Source organism: Scardinius erythrophthalmus (assembly GCF_964197995.2).
Source record: "Scardinius erythrophthalmus genome assembly, chromosome: 11".
Taxonomy (NCBI): Eukaryota; Metazoa; Chordata; class Actinopteri; order Cypriniformes; family Leuciscidae; genus Scardinius; species Scardinius erythrophthalmus.
The window spans coordinates 11,072,181-11,087,198 of record NC_138231.1 but is presented as its reverse complement, the minus strand read 5'-3'; positions in this window follow the sequence as shown (position 1 = coordinate 11,087,198).

Genomic DNA, 15,018 nt, shown 5'->3' with positions numbered 1-15,018 from the left:
TAATTGACATAAACTTAGCTTAGCTCAGGTCCAGTAAATAATATTAAAAGATACAACTTTTGATTGAATAATGTATTAGTAAATGTTGAAATTAACATTAAAGGGTTCATATAATGGTACATGCACTTTTACAAGTTGATTGTACTGAAATGTGTGTTGGCAGTGCCTGTACACAGCCATCATAAAATGATAAAAATCCATCCAGTGTTTTTTTTTTAATCTTCTTATATGTTTCCTCCTGTCTCAAATCAAGCTGTTCGATATTGTGATGTCACAAAATCGACGCCCCTCCCACGATGGCTGATTGACAGCAGTGTTTCAAACACAGACCCGCCCTCGCGCCCTCGTGAGCGAGCTGTCAATCATAGCACGCGCCGACAGGCGCATTCATTGTTGATAGCTGGAGTGCTGAGTAGAATGGCGTCTAACGATTGTGGTGTTCTGTTCTTGGGTGTAATAACGAACACAGCAGTCATGTTGATGTCCCTAAATCCAAACTGCTGAAGACGCAGTGGCTGAGTTTGTTTTCGAAGGGAATATTCCCCACGATCAACGTCAATGCTGTCATGTTTGCGCGAATCATTTCACCAGACTGCTTTACAAACGAGGATCAGTATAAAGCTGGATTTGCTAAGAAGCTGCTCCTGAAAAAAGGATCAGTACCAACTATTCGTGTTCCTGCTGAACCTCCAGAAGAACTGAAGTGAGTGTAACGTTTTATTGACCTTTATATTAATCTTTATATTAATCTTTGCAAATAGCTTGCACGCTTCACGATGAATGTGGCTATTTTTACACTCAGGGTACATTATGGCATGTTTTCTATGTACGACGTTATCAATATAATTCATAATCCCACGTTTTTAATGAACGACGCGTTGTGGTTATTGTGTTATTGTGTTACAAACGGTGTACGCACAGAACAGAGGGGCGGGGTGAGCAAAGCTCATTATCATTTAAAGACACATGCACTGAAACGGCGTGCTGAAAACAGAGCTGTTTTTGGCCAGGTAAAATGAGTGTTTTTACAATACTAATGAGAATTTTCTTACAATACTAATGAGAATTTTTAATGAAAGTATATTACAAACTTTTAATTTAGACCCTAAAGAATCATATTAGCTTGTACAAAAATGACTTTATATGACCCCTTTAACTAAGATTAATAAATGATTCAGAAGTATTTTTCATTGTTAGTTCATATTAACTAATACAGTTAACTAATGTTAACAAATCTTAAAGGGTTAGTTCACCCCAAAATGAAATCTCTATCATTAATTACTCACCCTAATGTTGTTCCAAACCCGTAAGACCTTCGTTCATCTTCGGAACACAAATTCAGATATTTTTCGATGAAATCCGAGAGCTTTCTGACGGGGGGTTGAACCAATGTAGTCACATGGACTATTTTAACGATGTCTTTACTACCTTTCTGTGCCTTGAAAATGGTTATGACGTTGCTGTCTAAAGGGGGGGTCTAGAATGGGGGTTATGACGTTGATGTCTAGAATTACTGCCTTGATCAACTAAAATTGTGCTACATATAATGCAGGGATTGGAACATCTAATTAGTCTCGGTATACTCATGGGTACATTTTTATTTTTTATTTTTTATGATATCCGTGTACACACAATGCACACAAATGTTTATTGTGTATTGTTCCTTCTTTGTTGCCATTTGAAATTTCGTTTAGGAGATGACTCTGCCTCCAGACAAAGCCAAAACAGATCAAGAAATGTAACTAAACTGCACTCCCCAATAGAAATGTTTTGCATATAACAGGGCACAAATGTCACCTCCTGCCATCTGTAATATAACTCATTGAATATGGCCATGCCATTTAGAGCACAGGGGAGCAGGTCTAGGCTGCTACTCCCTGACATTCAAAGAGCACTAGCACCCTGCCATGTTGCTTAAAAAAGAGCCAAGATCAAGAGTAGGTAGGAGACAACTGAACACACTTCAGCATTTACCAGTTGAAATGATGCCATTTTGGCGTTTTCCTGTGTGTCACAGGTTAAAACGATTAAAAAATAATCATTCTTACATGATCAGCTGCTTTTTTTTTTTTTTTTTTTTTTTTTTTTTTTTTCCTAACGGTGTTCAAATGAATGTAAAGGGTTGAATGCACATGTGTGATTGGCTAATTATAGCAAAGAGTTGTGTAATTTAGGGAAGTGTCTGGTCTTGACCTATGGGATAAGTCCCCTTTTTACATATTGATCTTAATCTCATTGTCTTTGTTGAGCATACAAACCCTCAGGCATCTTCTGGTCCCAGCAGATCAGTCAAAGTAATCAACGGAATACCATCTGATTCAATTAAGATGGGAATAAACCATTTAAATTAGGAAATAGTCAATGTTCCATGTTTGTTCTTAATCTGTTAACCCCATACTTAATCAACGTCTTGAACTGAGGAAATGTCATTCTTAACACTCTTTTTACATTTAATCATTTAGCAGACACTTTTATCAAAAGCGGCTTACAAATGAGGAGAACAATAGAAGCAATCAAACCAACAATAGGGCAACATTATTTGAGTGCTGTGACGAGTCCAAGTTAGTCAAGCACAGTAGATGTAGCAAGTTTTTTTTTTAAATAAACAATAAATAAATAAATAGATAGATATAATAGAAATATAATAGATTATTTGAATAGTATTAACAGGTCAAGTGCCTCTTTAGCAGTCTCTTGAGTTAGCCAGGACATTCCAGAGTTTTTATTTCTTTCAAGCATGTTCACGTTATTTAAACCGTTTTTCAACTCATAACTAAAACAGTTTGTGCGACAGAGATCTAGATTATCCCATTATTGGTAGGAGAGTCCCAAATCCCATCAGCTACCCAGGTCTAGGCACACATCTTTCTGACACTAAGTGACACTATAATATGTACATTTATGCTTTTGCAAACAACTCTGGAACCATATGGGCTATAATCAAAACTATTTTCCCCCATCTGTTCTCCACAGTGGTTGCCTATAGTTTCCTCCTCTTGATTTTAATTAAAAAAACAAACAAAAAAAACAAATCCATCATTTTTAATTTTCTGCAAAAACGACTTTTTGAAACTCACTTAAGACTCTCATGACAAAAAATTATGAAAAATGTTTTGATTTGTTAGAGGCAGATATGAGCAGAAGATGAACAGTTCCACATACAGTATATACTGTGTGTGTGTGTGTATAATGTATATTATATATATATATTAATATGTATATATTGGGGCAAATATTGGATATTTTATTGGGCATGCTCATTTACCCAGTCATCTAATTCTCATTAAAAGTGTGTCTTTAATAATACTAATTATTTAATAACCAATGTAAAATGTCATTTTCAGCATATTCCAAAATGAATATCCATTTTTTTTTATACTGCATATTATAATGTTGTGATGCCTGAATTCATCCGTCACATTCAAAATGATGGACTTTATTTATTTACAAAAATAGTATTACATTTTAATATCTGCCATTTATCAATTATAGGCCATAACATGAAAAAAAGATTGGGTTATCGATAACAGAATTTTAATATCAGTACATTCCTAGGCATGAGCCAATATATTTTTCAGTGATGGCTTATACTGTCTAATTGGCTTGTCCAAAACTTCAGAAACCTTTTTACACTTGGACAGTAGAGCAATCTGAGGGGGAAAATATACATCCTGGCAACCACGGGATCTTTTCTCTCAAATTTGACAATTTAAAAAATAAATTCAAGTCTGCTGTAATTGAAACTTGTGTTTCTTCATAATAATATTAGCAGCGCTGAATGTTTTGACTGACCGGCTAGTTTAAAATTTGCTGTCCGTGCTGATAACCCCCGGCGACCCAAGTTTGATTCCCAGCTCGAGGTCCTTTGCCAATCCCATTCCCCTCTCTCTCTACCCCATGCTTTCCTGTCAAAATCTGTCCTATCCAATAAAGGCACAAAAAGGCCAAAAACATAACTCAATTTTTTTTTTTTTTTGCTGCTATGAGAACAACTCGTCTCAGGGTCGTCTCATTTCAGTTCAGTTCATCTCTGTTTGGTGTATGCACATAAACTGGCTTGTCATGACTACTATGTTCTGAAGAATTCTGAAAATACCATCAATTACAGTAAGTGGAAGTGAATGGAGAGTAAATGCCTCTGGTATTTATTTATGTGATGGCCTGCTCTAATGAGAAACTCTAGGTCTGCACGCAAAGCAGGACATGCCCTTTTGATAACCCTGTAGTTTTCAGCCCAGCCAGTGCAACCAAAAACAAAACATTTTTGTGATCCCAGTTTAGGCAAGTTAAGTAAATGTATTTTGGAATACCTTTTAAATGAAGGCAAACCAACAGCAGATTTTTTTCTGAGTAACATCAAGCTTATGACCTTGTGGCAATAATGATCAAAATCGTTCTGTTCATACAGAACAGTCTACCTCGTATTGCTCGTTGCACCATGTATTGTGTTGCACAGCATTGACTCTGTGATGGGAAATATAGTGCATCTCAATGGCTAAAATCATTGAATACCAGAGAGCAGGTGTCCTAACTATTGATAGGACAGTCTTAAGGGAAACGTGAGGCTACATTAGTGTGCCAGGCAGGCTACGGTGTAAATAATAACCAGGCTGTAAGGTAATTGCCCTGCGAAGGAGCAGCCAGTCTGTCTTTATGCATATATCTGGGAGCAGATGTACAGCTAGATGCCTAAATACAATGAACCTTTTTCTCCTTTGGAATTAAAAGGTGATTCATATCCTTCCACGCATCAATGATAATGCAATTATTAGTCCAGAACATGATCACTTGACTTCCCAAAATGGCTTGGTTGTTTATGCGCACATAAATTTGTCAGATCATTTTTCTGTGCTGAGGAGAAGTGTGACCCAATTAAAAAGAGAGTGTCTGGAAAATAAGTCACTCAAGCTTTTGACACGGTGGAAGACAGCGTCAGGTTTTCACCGTGTTACATCATTAACTCACACACTCTGTGGGAAGAAAAGCAGTAAATATTTTGTAGAGTTGGAGTTGGTCACTCGCTGTCAGTAACATGCTGGTCATCTGGAGCTGATGGTCTAATCGAAGCCAGACCAAGGAAGACAGTTGTGGCATGGCATTGGTGCAGTATTTTAGATATTCAAACTCACCCTAAACATTGGTGAAAAGTTTGCTTCTGTATTTAGAACCAGTTTTCGTTAACACTATTTTACAGTGTCCTTGTTACATGTTCTTATCATAGTAATAACAGTACATTATAGGCATAATTACATGCAAGTAACCCTCAACCAAATCCTACCCTAACCCTATAGTAAGTACATAGTTAATTAATATTACTCAGTACTTAAATATTTAATTACAGTGTAACAACTACATGTTAAAATAAAGTGTAACCCAGTTTTCTATATATAACATGCATGTACTGTGTATATATATATGTGTATAAATGTGTCATATGTGTATATATGAACTGACACAGTGTATGTATGAAGTACATTTGAAGTGGATCGAGAGAGAGAGAGGTTGCAAACTGTGCTATCATCTGCACTTTATATATATGCATTTAATATATATATATATATATATATATATATATATGTATGTATGTATATATGTATATATGTGTGTGTATATATATATATATATATATATATAATACACACACACATATATACATATATATATATATATATATATATATATATAATACACACACACATATATACATATATACATACATACATACATATATATATGTATATATGTGTGTGTGTATTATATATATATATATATATATATATGTATGTATGTATGTATATATGTATATATGTGTGTGTATATATATATATATATATATATATATATATATATATATATATATAATACACACACACATATATACATATATATATATATATATATATATATATATATATATATATATATATATATACACACACACATATCTACATATATACATACATACATACATATATATATATATACACACACACATATATACATATATACATACATACATACATATATATATATGTATGTATATATGTATATATGTGTGTGTGTGTATATATATATATATATATATATATATATATATATATATATATATATATATATATATATATATATATATATATATATATATATATATATATATATATATATATATATATATATATATGCTCCTGAACAAAAATTTTAAGACCGGGGGAGACATTGCAAGTATTTGCATTTCGCGCTGGTGGATCATGACCGGGTTGTAAGTACTGCTTCAAAATGCAAAAAGAAGAAACTGGAGCAAGAGGAAAAAAAATAGAGAGTAGGCAATTTATTGAAAACTGCATTTAAACTCAAACAGGCTGTTCATCAGCTGATCTAAAGTTCAAGACCATAGCCCAAAAAATAAACCCACAACAGAACTAAAAGTGTCAAAAAAGGACTCTGTAATGAGTAGCCCAACAGTTCTTGTTAATCACTTCAAACACTCGTTTCGGCATGCTTGATGCGACTGTTTCCAAGAGGCTGGGAACGTTGCTCAATGTGGTGAAGATGGCTTCACGAAGGGCATCCACGGTCTGGAACTGACATCCGTTTTTGTAAACTTCCCTTGCCATCCATCCCCAAATGTTCTCAATGGGGTTTAGATCAGGGGAACACTCCAAAAGAGCAACGCTATTCTCCTGGAAAAAGTCCTTCGTCAGACAGGCATTGTGAACTGCAGCGTTGTCCTGTTGAAAGACCCAGTCATTACCGCACGAACGAGGGCCTTCAGTCAAGAGGGATGCCCGCCGCAACAGGTCCACATAGCCAGCCACCGTTTGACGCCCCTGCACAACCTGAAGCTCCATTTTCACATTGAAGAAAAAAGCACCCCAGATCATGATGGAGCCTCCTCCACTATGCCGCGTAGAAAACATCTCCGGTGGGAGCTCCTTGTCATGGCAGTAACGTTGGAAGCCACCAGGACCGTCCAGGTTAAATTTTTTCTCGTCAGAGAATAAAACTTTCTTCCACCTTCAGTGTCCCATGTTTGGTGCTCCCTTGCAAATTCCAAACGGGCAAGTTTGTGGCGTGGGAGGAGACGTGGCCTTTGAAGACGTTTTTTGTTCTTGAAGCCCTTCTCTCGCAGATGACGTCTTATGGTTATTGGGCTGCAGTCAGCATCAGTAAGGGCCTTAAATTTTCAGTGCAGGTGAAATTTTTCTGGGTCTACCACTTGACTTTTTGTCCCATAACTCCTAGGATGTTTTAAGAAATGTAAAATGACTCTCTTACTGCATCCAGCCTCGGCAGCAATGGCGCATTGCAAGAGACCTTGCTTGTGCAGCTCAACAATCCTGCCACGTTCAAAGAGAGAAAGCCTTTTTGCCTTTGCCATCAGGAGATCGTGACAGTAGGACTGCTTGAAGAACAATGACATGAAAGCCATATTTTTGTGTAGATTTTACCTTTTTACGGCTATGGTCTTAAACTTTTGATCAGCTGATGAACAGCCTGTTTGAGTTTAAATGCCGTTTTCAATAAATTGCCTACTCTATATTTTTGGTCTCTTGCTCCTGTTTCTTCATTTGGCATTTTGAAGCAGTACTTACAACCCGGTCATGATCCACCTGCGCGAAATGCGAATACTTGCAATGTTTCCCCTGGTCTTAAGATTTTGTTCAAGAGTGTATGTGTGTGTGTATGTATGTATGTATATATGTATGTATATATATATATATATATATATATATATATATATATATATACACACATATATACATATATACACACAAATATTTAACCTGTAAATAACTCTATAATACACAATAAGCAGTAATTTTGCGCTTCTTTGAGTATGCATTTACAAGACTAATGGAAGTTAATACAAAGCATTCAGCTGATTCAACTAAAAGCATTATTCGACTTTCCCCCCCTCTGGCTCTCTTTTAGTATTTTGTCTTGAAAAGATGTGATTTTTTCCCCAAAATATTTTATCAGCAGTGGCAACACGTGAGATGTGTTTGTACTGTTGCAAGCATAACTGTGCTGCCCAGCATGCAATTAGCAAAGCAAACTCGGTGCACACTGCATTTGCCTTTGAAGATCATTCACTGCTGAATTCTGGGATCTGTTCAGAAGATTATAAAAGCTTTACTTCACTTTACAAAGTGAAGCAGGGCCTCCTACACTTTGCAATGATTATGAAGACAGGTTGCAAACTGCGCTATCATCTGCATTTTAACTGCCAGCCAAGTAGTTGTGTGCCAGATCAAATGGGTGGCGATGGAAGCTCTCTGGTTGGCCCTGTAGATTACTAAGAAGAATGAAACATACACAACTCACAGATTCGAATTACAGCAGGCTGTTCCGAACTGCATGGCCTGCCCACACAGCACTCCAGACTATCATTACAGGGCTTATAAAGTGATAAAGCAAAAATCCCACATTCTCTGACAATGGCTGCTTTATCTCTCACTGCAGTTAAGCAGATTATTACCTTGTTAACCTGAGTGGTGTAAATTTAAATTCGTAAACTTTAACAAGTTTCATCTGCTTAAATTCTCTGTAAGCGTAAACTATTATTTAAAGGTTTGGGGTTGGTAATTTTTTTTTATGTTTTTGAAAGAAGGATATATTTATTTGATCAAAAATACAGTAATATTACAAATGTTTTTGCAAATTTATAATTTTGTAATTTTAAAATGTGTGTGAATTTGCAAAGCTGAATTTTTAGTCATTACTCCAGTCTTCAGTGTCACATGATCCTCCAGAAATCATTCTAATTTTGTGTTCAGTAAATATTCATTATTATAATCAATGTTGAAAACAGTTTAATATTTTTGTGGGAACTGTAATGTTTTTGTTTTCATTCTTTGATAACTGTTAATTCTTTGATAACTGTTCATAATAACAGAATTAAAATAGAAATGTTATATTCTGTAACATTATAAATGTTGTTACTGTCACTTCTGATAAATTTAATTTGTCCTTGATAAATAAAAGTATACATTTATTAAAATAATTTATAAAATCTTACTGACCCCCAACTTTTGAATGGTAGTGTAGGTTGCGATAAGTTATGAAAGAGAAGATTTGATGTTTTTTATCAGTAAAGGAATTAATGCAAACTTAAGAACCAAACAGACTGGTTCACACTTGCAGACTACCTTGATCTGGCATACTTTACAGCATCATGAATCACGGTTGTGTGCCATTCACAATTAAATTGAGAATGGCTGTTCAATTCCAATTATATTTTAACAAACAGGATGCAGAATTTTCAGTTTGAATTTCAGCGGTATATAGATGGATAGATATATAGATGGATAATTCAGATAAATCCCTTTTTCTGTCTCTCTAATTCAAATTAAATTTAAATTCACTAGAAAGCAATCCAGTTGTTCAATTCTGAATTTCAAATTTCACATTTAGGTACCCGAATTGGCTCTTCTCCATTTTTTTGATCACACATGGAAATTCCCTTTGAAATTCAGTAGTTTGCCATCTACTTTCCACAATGTTAATTGCATTAAGTGCAACACAATTTATTAAAAGATCTATTCTAGAGCATTTTGAATAAAACAGGTGTTCCCGCAAAAATACTGCTCAGTTAATTGGTGCAATTGTTTAGTGTGTTCAGAATCAGATCATGATATTGTTGAAAGAATCTTGATGAGATCGTATTCTATTGAAATAATCAAGACTGAGGATTAATTCTCCCCTTTGCGGTTTAGGCTTCAGAGCTTAATTTCTTTGTGGATGTTGGCTTGTGTATATATTGGAAATGGGTCTCTCTTGGCATTCCTGATGCATGCATGGCTGAAGGGAAATCACTCAGCGTCTCAGCCCTTCTCCTCTCAGTTGAGTAAGAGCCTCTGGCCCTGCGTAGTTCTCCACGGGGGCCTCATCCTTGCCTGTAAACCATGTTTAAACATCATAATTTTAACACTACTACTCATTTCAACTCAGTGAATATGATGGCATACCAGGGAGGCCGAGCTTCGCTAGAGACACACAGATGTCAAGGGAAAGCTCAATTGGAATACACAGAATTCTCCAATGAACCAAATTTTTATGAACACAGAGTGACTATAGTTGGTAATGAAAAAAATATTACCGGTACTTAGTTTTTGTTTTGTTTTTTTTACATTATTTAATTTGTTTAAATAATTAAATTAATGCTAATTGCCTTAGTAGAAAATAAGATTTTCAGTGCAAGAAGAGTATGATTCATTAAAAATATGGCATGACACAGTGATATTATAATTTCCCTCAGGATTTGTAGTGTGCTATTCAGCATGCTTCCATGACTATAAAATAGATCCACCAAGTGGTTATTCAATTAAGATAAACATCTTTGAATCTCAGTGAATAGTGAAGATTAGATAGTTGACACACATTATTTTTCCCCCAATTGTTTGAGATGGTGTATATTGTTTTACAGTACATTGCTGTTAATAATTGTATTTCTTTCACTTGAAAAGCTTACAATTGCCAAATTCCATTGTGGTAATTTACCCCATATAGTTTGACAGCATGCACTGCTATTGGGTTCAAGGAACTTTTTCCTGTGCAGTAACCTAGAGAAAAACAACATTTGACTTTCAGAGATGAATCGCTAAGAAAGGTTCACTGGAGTAAAACATGTCACAACTATCTCTGGTAATCTCTACTGATGTTGGGCCATTGAGAATTTTTGGGATGGAAAATAATTCCAAAAGCAGATGACCAACACAACTTGGATGAAGCTAAAAGAATAATTATTTTTCAATGGTTTTCTCATTTCCCACCCTGATTCATTCGTTGTGTCTGTTGAAGGGGCTTGTTTAGGACCTCTCCCATTTCCCCCAGCATGCCTCAGCCAGCTGGCACAGACTAGAAATGGTCATGAAGTAGTCAACCATAAAGTCTGTTAGTTTAAGATTTAACATACTGGCATGCAGACAGAATCGCAGACAGAAAGCCAAGATCCCTAAGAGACAAGATACATTCTATTGAGAGTGAAAGCATGCCAGTTTATACAGAAAGCACAATGTCATAAAATTGTATTAGTTAAAATGAAAAGCACAACAAACCCTCCGAATAAAATCTTTGAGTATGAGATTTTACTTTCTAACACGGCAATTTGTATTAGATTGTAGCAGTTCATGACTGTGTTCAAATTCAACAAATAACTGTGATCAAATGGCCTCAATTTGTGTAACAATGATCAGCAGGAAGATTAAAAGGGTAAGGCAATTTATGTCATTTTCGGTTATGCGGTTGTTACGCACATCATGTGTTAATGCTCTCAATAATAGGCAGCAGTTTTCAGTAAGCTGGTTCATGTAATGAAGTGTCATTAGTTTATCCCATCTGCCAGTGCATTTTTGCCATCCAAGTGTGAAAAACTCAAAATAGCAGGTACAAATTACTTCCCGTTGCTTTTGGCTACATCAGTCTCGTTTCCAGTGAGCTGGAAGTAACCCCCCAGCGCACACACACACACACCCACATTTTCCGTACTATGCCTGTGGGCCCTGAGAAAGCACATCCCATAATCTTGTTGGCTTGTCTCCAGCAGGCTGTCCCATATTCAACAGGAGCTGTTTTCAATTCCGTAGACGCAGAGTTTCGGAATTAACTTTTGCTTTAATATACGGGCAGATCCGTTAAGAGTCTTTGATGTTTAAGATCAATCGCCATTGTCGTTTCTTAACCCTTTTCTGAGAAGTTCTGTGCATTTGAAACTGAATGCATTGTTTGAATTTAAAGTATATCCATAAAGTTATATAAAAAAAATTCTAATAGCCAGCTGTTAAACAAATGCCCTCCTAACGTGAGATTTCAATTTGTTGTGTTTGCTTAGATTCTTTACCTTTTTCATATGCAAGTTTTTTGATACAATTTTATATTGATATGTTATGCGTGGTATGAGTAGGTGAGAACTCTTACTACATTAGAAGAGTAAGTGGAAAATTGGTTTGACACTTTAATGATTTTCTTTGCACATACTAAACATAAAGAAATAGAGTCTGTTAGAATTACTGTTTCCATTTGAAGCTATTTCCTGGCTTCCACCTATGCTTGTCAATCTCATTGTATGGGGTTAAGAACTCTTCAGAGTGACAGGAGGAACAGTTTCCTAGTTTTGGTATGGCATGCCTTTCTCTGCTGTGTTGTAACATGTTCTGCCTCCCGTCAGTGTCTGAATACGAGAGGAAATGACTTGTCAGGACATGTTTCCATAGCTTTGCTAACTGGGCAGGGCAGTGTCATAGTAAATAGGTTGCTATTTCACTAGCAGCATTTACATGGAGCATGATAGACTGTAATACTGGCAGCCCAGTCTGATCAAATTAAAGTTTCATTTACATTGGAAGGGGTGTTGAAAACCATTGACAATCTGTTTGATTAAATATAAATATATAGTCTTGTAAACATTAAATCTGCACTTCGGACTTTCTGTGCAGGAATAAAGTCAAGACATTTCATGGAAAGGAAACTGTAAAGTTCAAAGTATGATTTAAAGGAGCTGTTCACTCAAAAATGTAAATTCCGTCATTGGTTTACACCCTCATGTTGTTCCTGTATCAGCCAAATCCGGCAGTAAATCTTTTGAATGAATAGTATCTTGAAAACGCACATGCAAAGACTTGTCTAGATTACTCAGGATATTAAATCCTAAATATAATCGTAAAAAAAGTTTTCGCTAAAAATGTATATTAAGAAACCTACTCAAATTATTTAAGTGACAATAAAAGCTTTATTTGTTAAATTAATTGTTTTAAGTTCAGTCATTTTTATCAGTGTTCAATGAAAGTCAATGGGGTTCAAGGTGTATGGGCAAAAAGTTCTTCAAAATATCTGTTGTGTTCTGCAGAAGAACGTACGTCATACAGTTTGGGAATGATTGTGTGTGTAGATAATTTTTTATTTTTGGGTGAATTGCCCCATTAATATTGGAGAACAATAGAATGTGCAAACCACTAAGAACTGATAGTTTATTAATTGGCTGATAAAATTTGTAATGTCAAACTGTGCATGGATATCATTTATTTCCTTGCAAATAAACTGGTACATCTAAATGTATGTAAGAAGAAAAAAAAAAAAACACGTCACAAAAGGGCCTTTCTACTGGAGTTCTGTATGGAAAATATGGACATAAAACCTCGGACACTTGGCTTTCCATAAAACAGACATCAAATAGCTCTGGGCAGAATTCAGCTGCGGCCAGCAGAACGCTCTCCAGAATAACACAAGAGCATGTCATATCTGAGCCAGCACAAACCAAATAGTTTGTATTGGATTATGTGAAAGAGCTTGTGAGTGTACAATAGCAAACAAAAGGATGATATACACCCACTAGTCTTGGAGTAAGGAAGCAGGCATCCGTGTGCTATGTGATTCTTCTCTGCAGGTTTCATAGTGAATGAATAATAGAGAACAAGGGCATGCTTGCTCAGTGAGCGCAACCCTGCCTGTCAGAGTCGTGGATGTGAGGAGAATCATACCCTTGTTTTTCTGGAAAACGTCCTTGTATGTACGTCATATAAATAGGGGCCATGTTTAGTCCCCAATGCAAAAGAGCCCCCCTGACCAAACCCTCGCTACCCCTGGATTAGAATAAAAATAACAAATGGCTCTTGGAGAATGTGTTTTTGTTGCAGTTGCGGCCACAACTCTGGGTCAGGTGATCTGCCGCAGCGATTCCCCCGGGGTATGCGCTTCGCTCTCTTTCGTAGAAATTTACTGAAGCAATAAATCTGGTGTGCTTGTGGAGAAAAATTAAAGTGGAGCCTCCCAGGAGGTGGAAGAGAAGTAAGAGAAGGGATATAACAATGTCTACAAGTAGAAATCCAGGCTAACCTCTCCAGGAGGTTGTGTCAACCCGGGCACAAAAGCTTTGCAACCTGGAGTCATGGCTCAAGGGCTAAAGTCCATTTAGTGAGGAGGGCGACTCATAACGTCAAAACACTACCTGGGAAGTGGGGTATTACTCATTAAGTACACTTAATGTTCATGTCTCCACCCTTGGAAAGAGTACAAATACAGTTCTTGTCTGATAGGATGAAGGATTAAGAGGGCCTGAGGCTGAATATATATATATTTTAAGAGTTTACATGAGATTTTGAAATAGAATTGATTATGTTCCTCTGTTCTAAGTCACATCCATCCATCCATCCATCCATCCATCCATCCATCCATCCATCCATCCATCCATCCATCCATCCATCCATCCATCCATCCATCCATCCATCCATCCATCCATCCATCCATCCATCCATCCATCCATCCATCCATCCATCCATCCATCCATCCATCCATCCATCCATCCATCCATCCATCCATCCATCCATCCATCCATCCATCGGTTTTTACAGTAACTTACTGGCAACACTAAGACTAATCATTGCTTCTATCATTAGTTTGTTCTTTCATTAATTTGTTTGTTCATCTTATCGTTTGTTCGTTCTTTTATTAATTTGTTCTCTCAGTAGTTTGTTCATTCTTTAGTTTGCTCTATTATTAGTTAGTTTATTCTATCATTAGTTCAGTCTTTTCTATTTAAACTTAAATTCCACTAATTGCAGCTACAAACATTTCCCCAAATTGGGTTAAGCATAATCAGAGTAAAATGAGATATATAAATTATTGGTTGTAAGAACTAAATGCCAAAGAAAAATGTACTGTAGGTCAAATCATTTCATGGGCACATATGCTATCAATGACTGCACTAATGAAACCTCAATCTGTTGTGATTCCTTTCAAGTGGCATTTGGTTTTGTATCACATTGCACCCACTGTTTACAGCCTGGTTGAGTACTGTCTGTTTGTTTTTCTTTTTCATTGGGCTTTTAGGTTTGCCACATTTCCTCTTACAGGCACAGGGGTGTGTGGAGCGAGGGAATGGTGCAGTAATAGCTGTTGAATGCACTGGCCGTGCGGCTCCTAGCGCAGGGCCCACACATTCCAGGGATTACTCTTATTACCAGCCATTCTCTCAATGGGGAACAGAGTGGCCTAATGAAATATTCAAATGGATGAGGGGGCTAA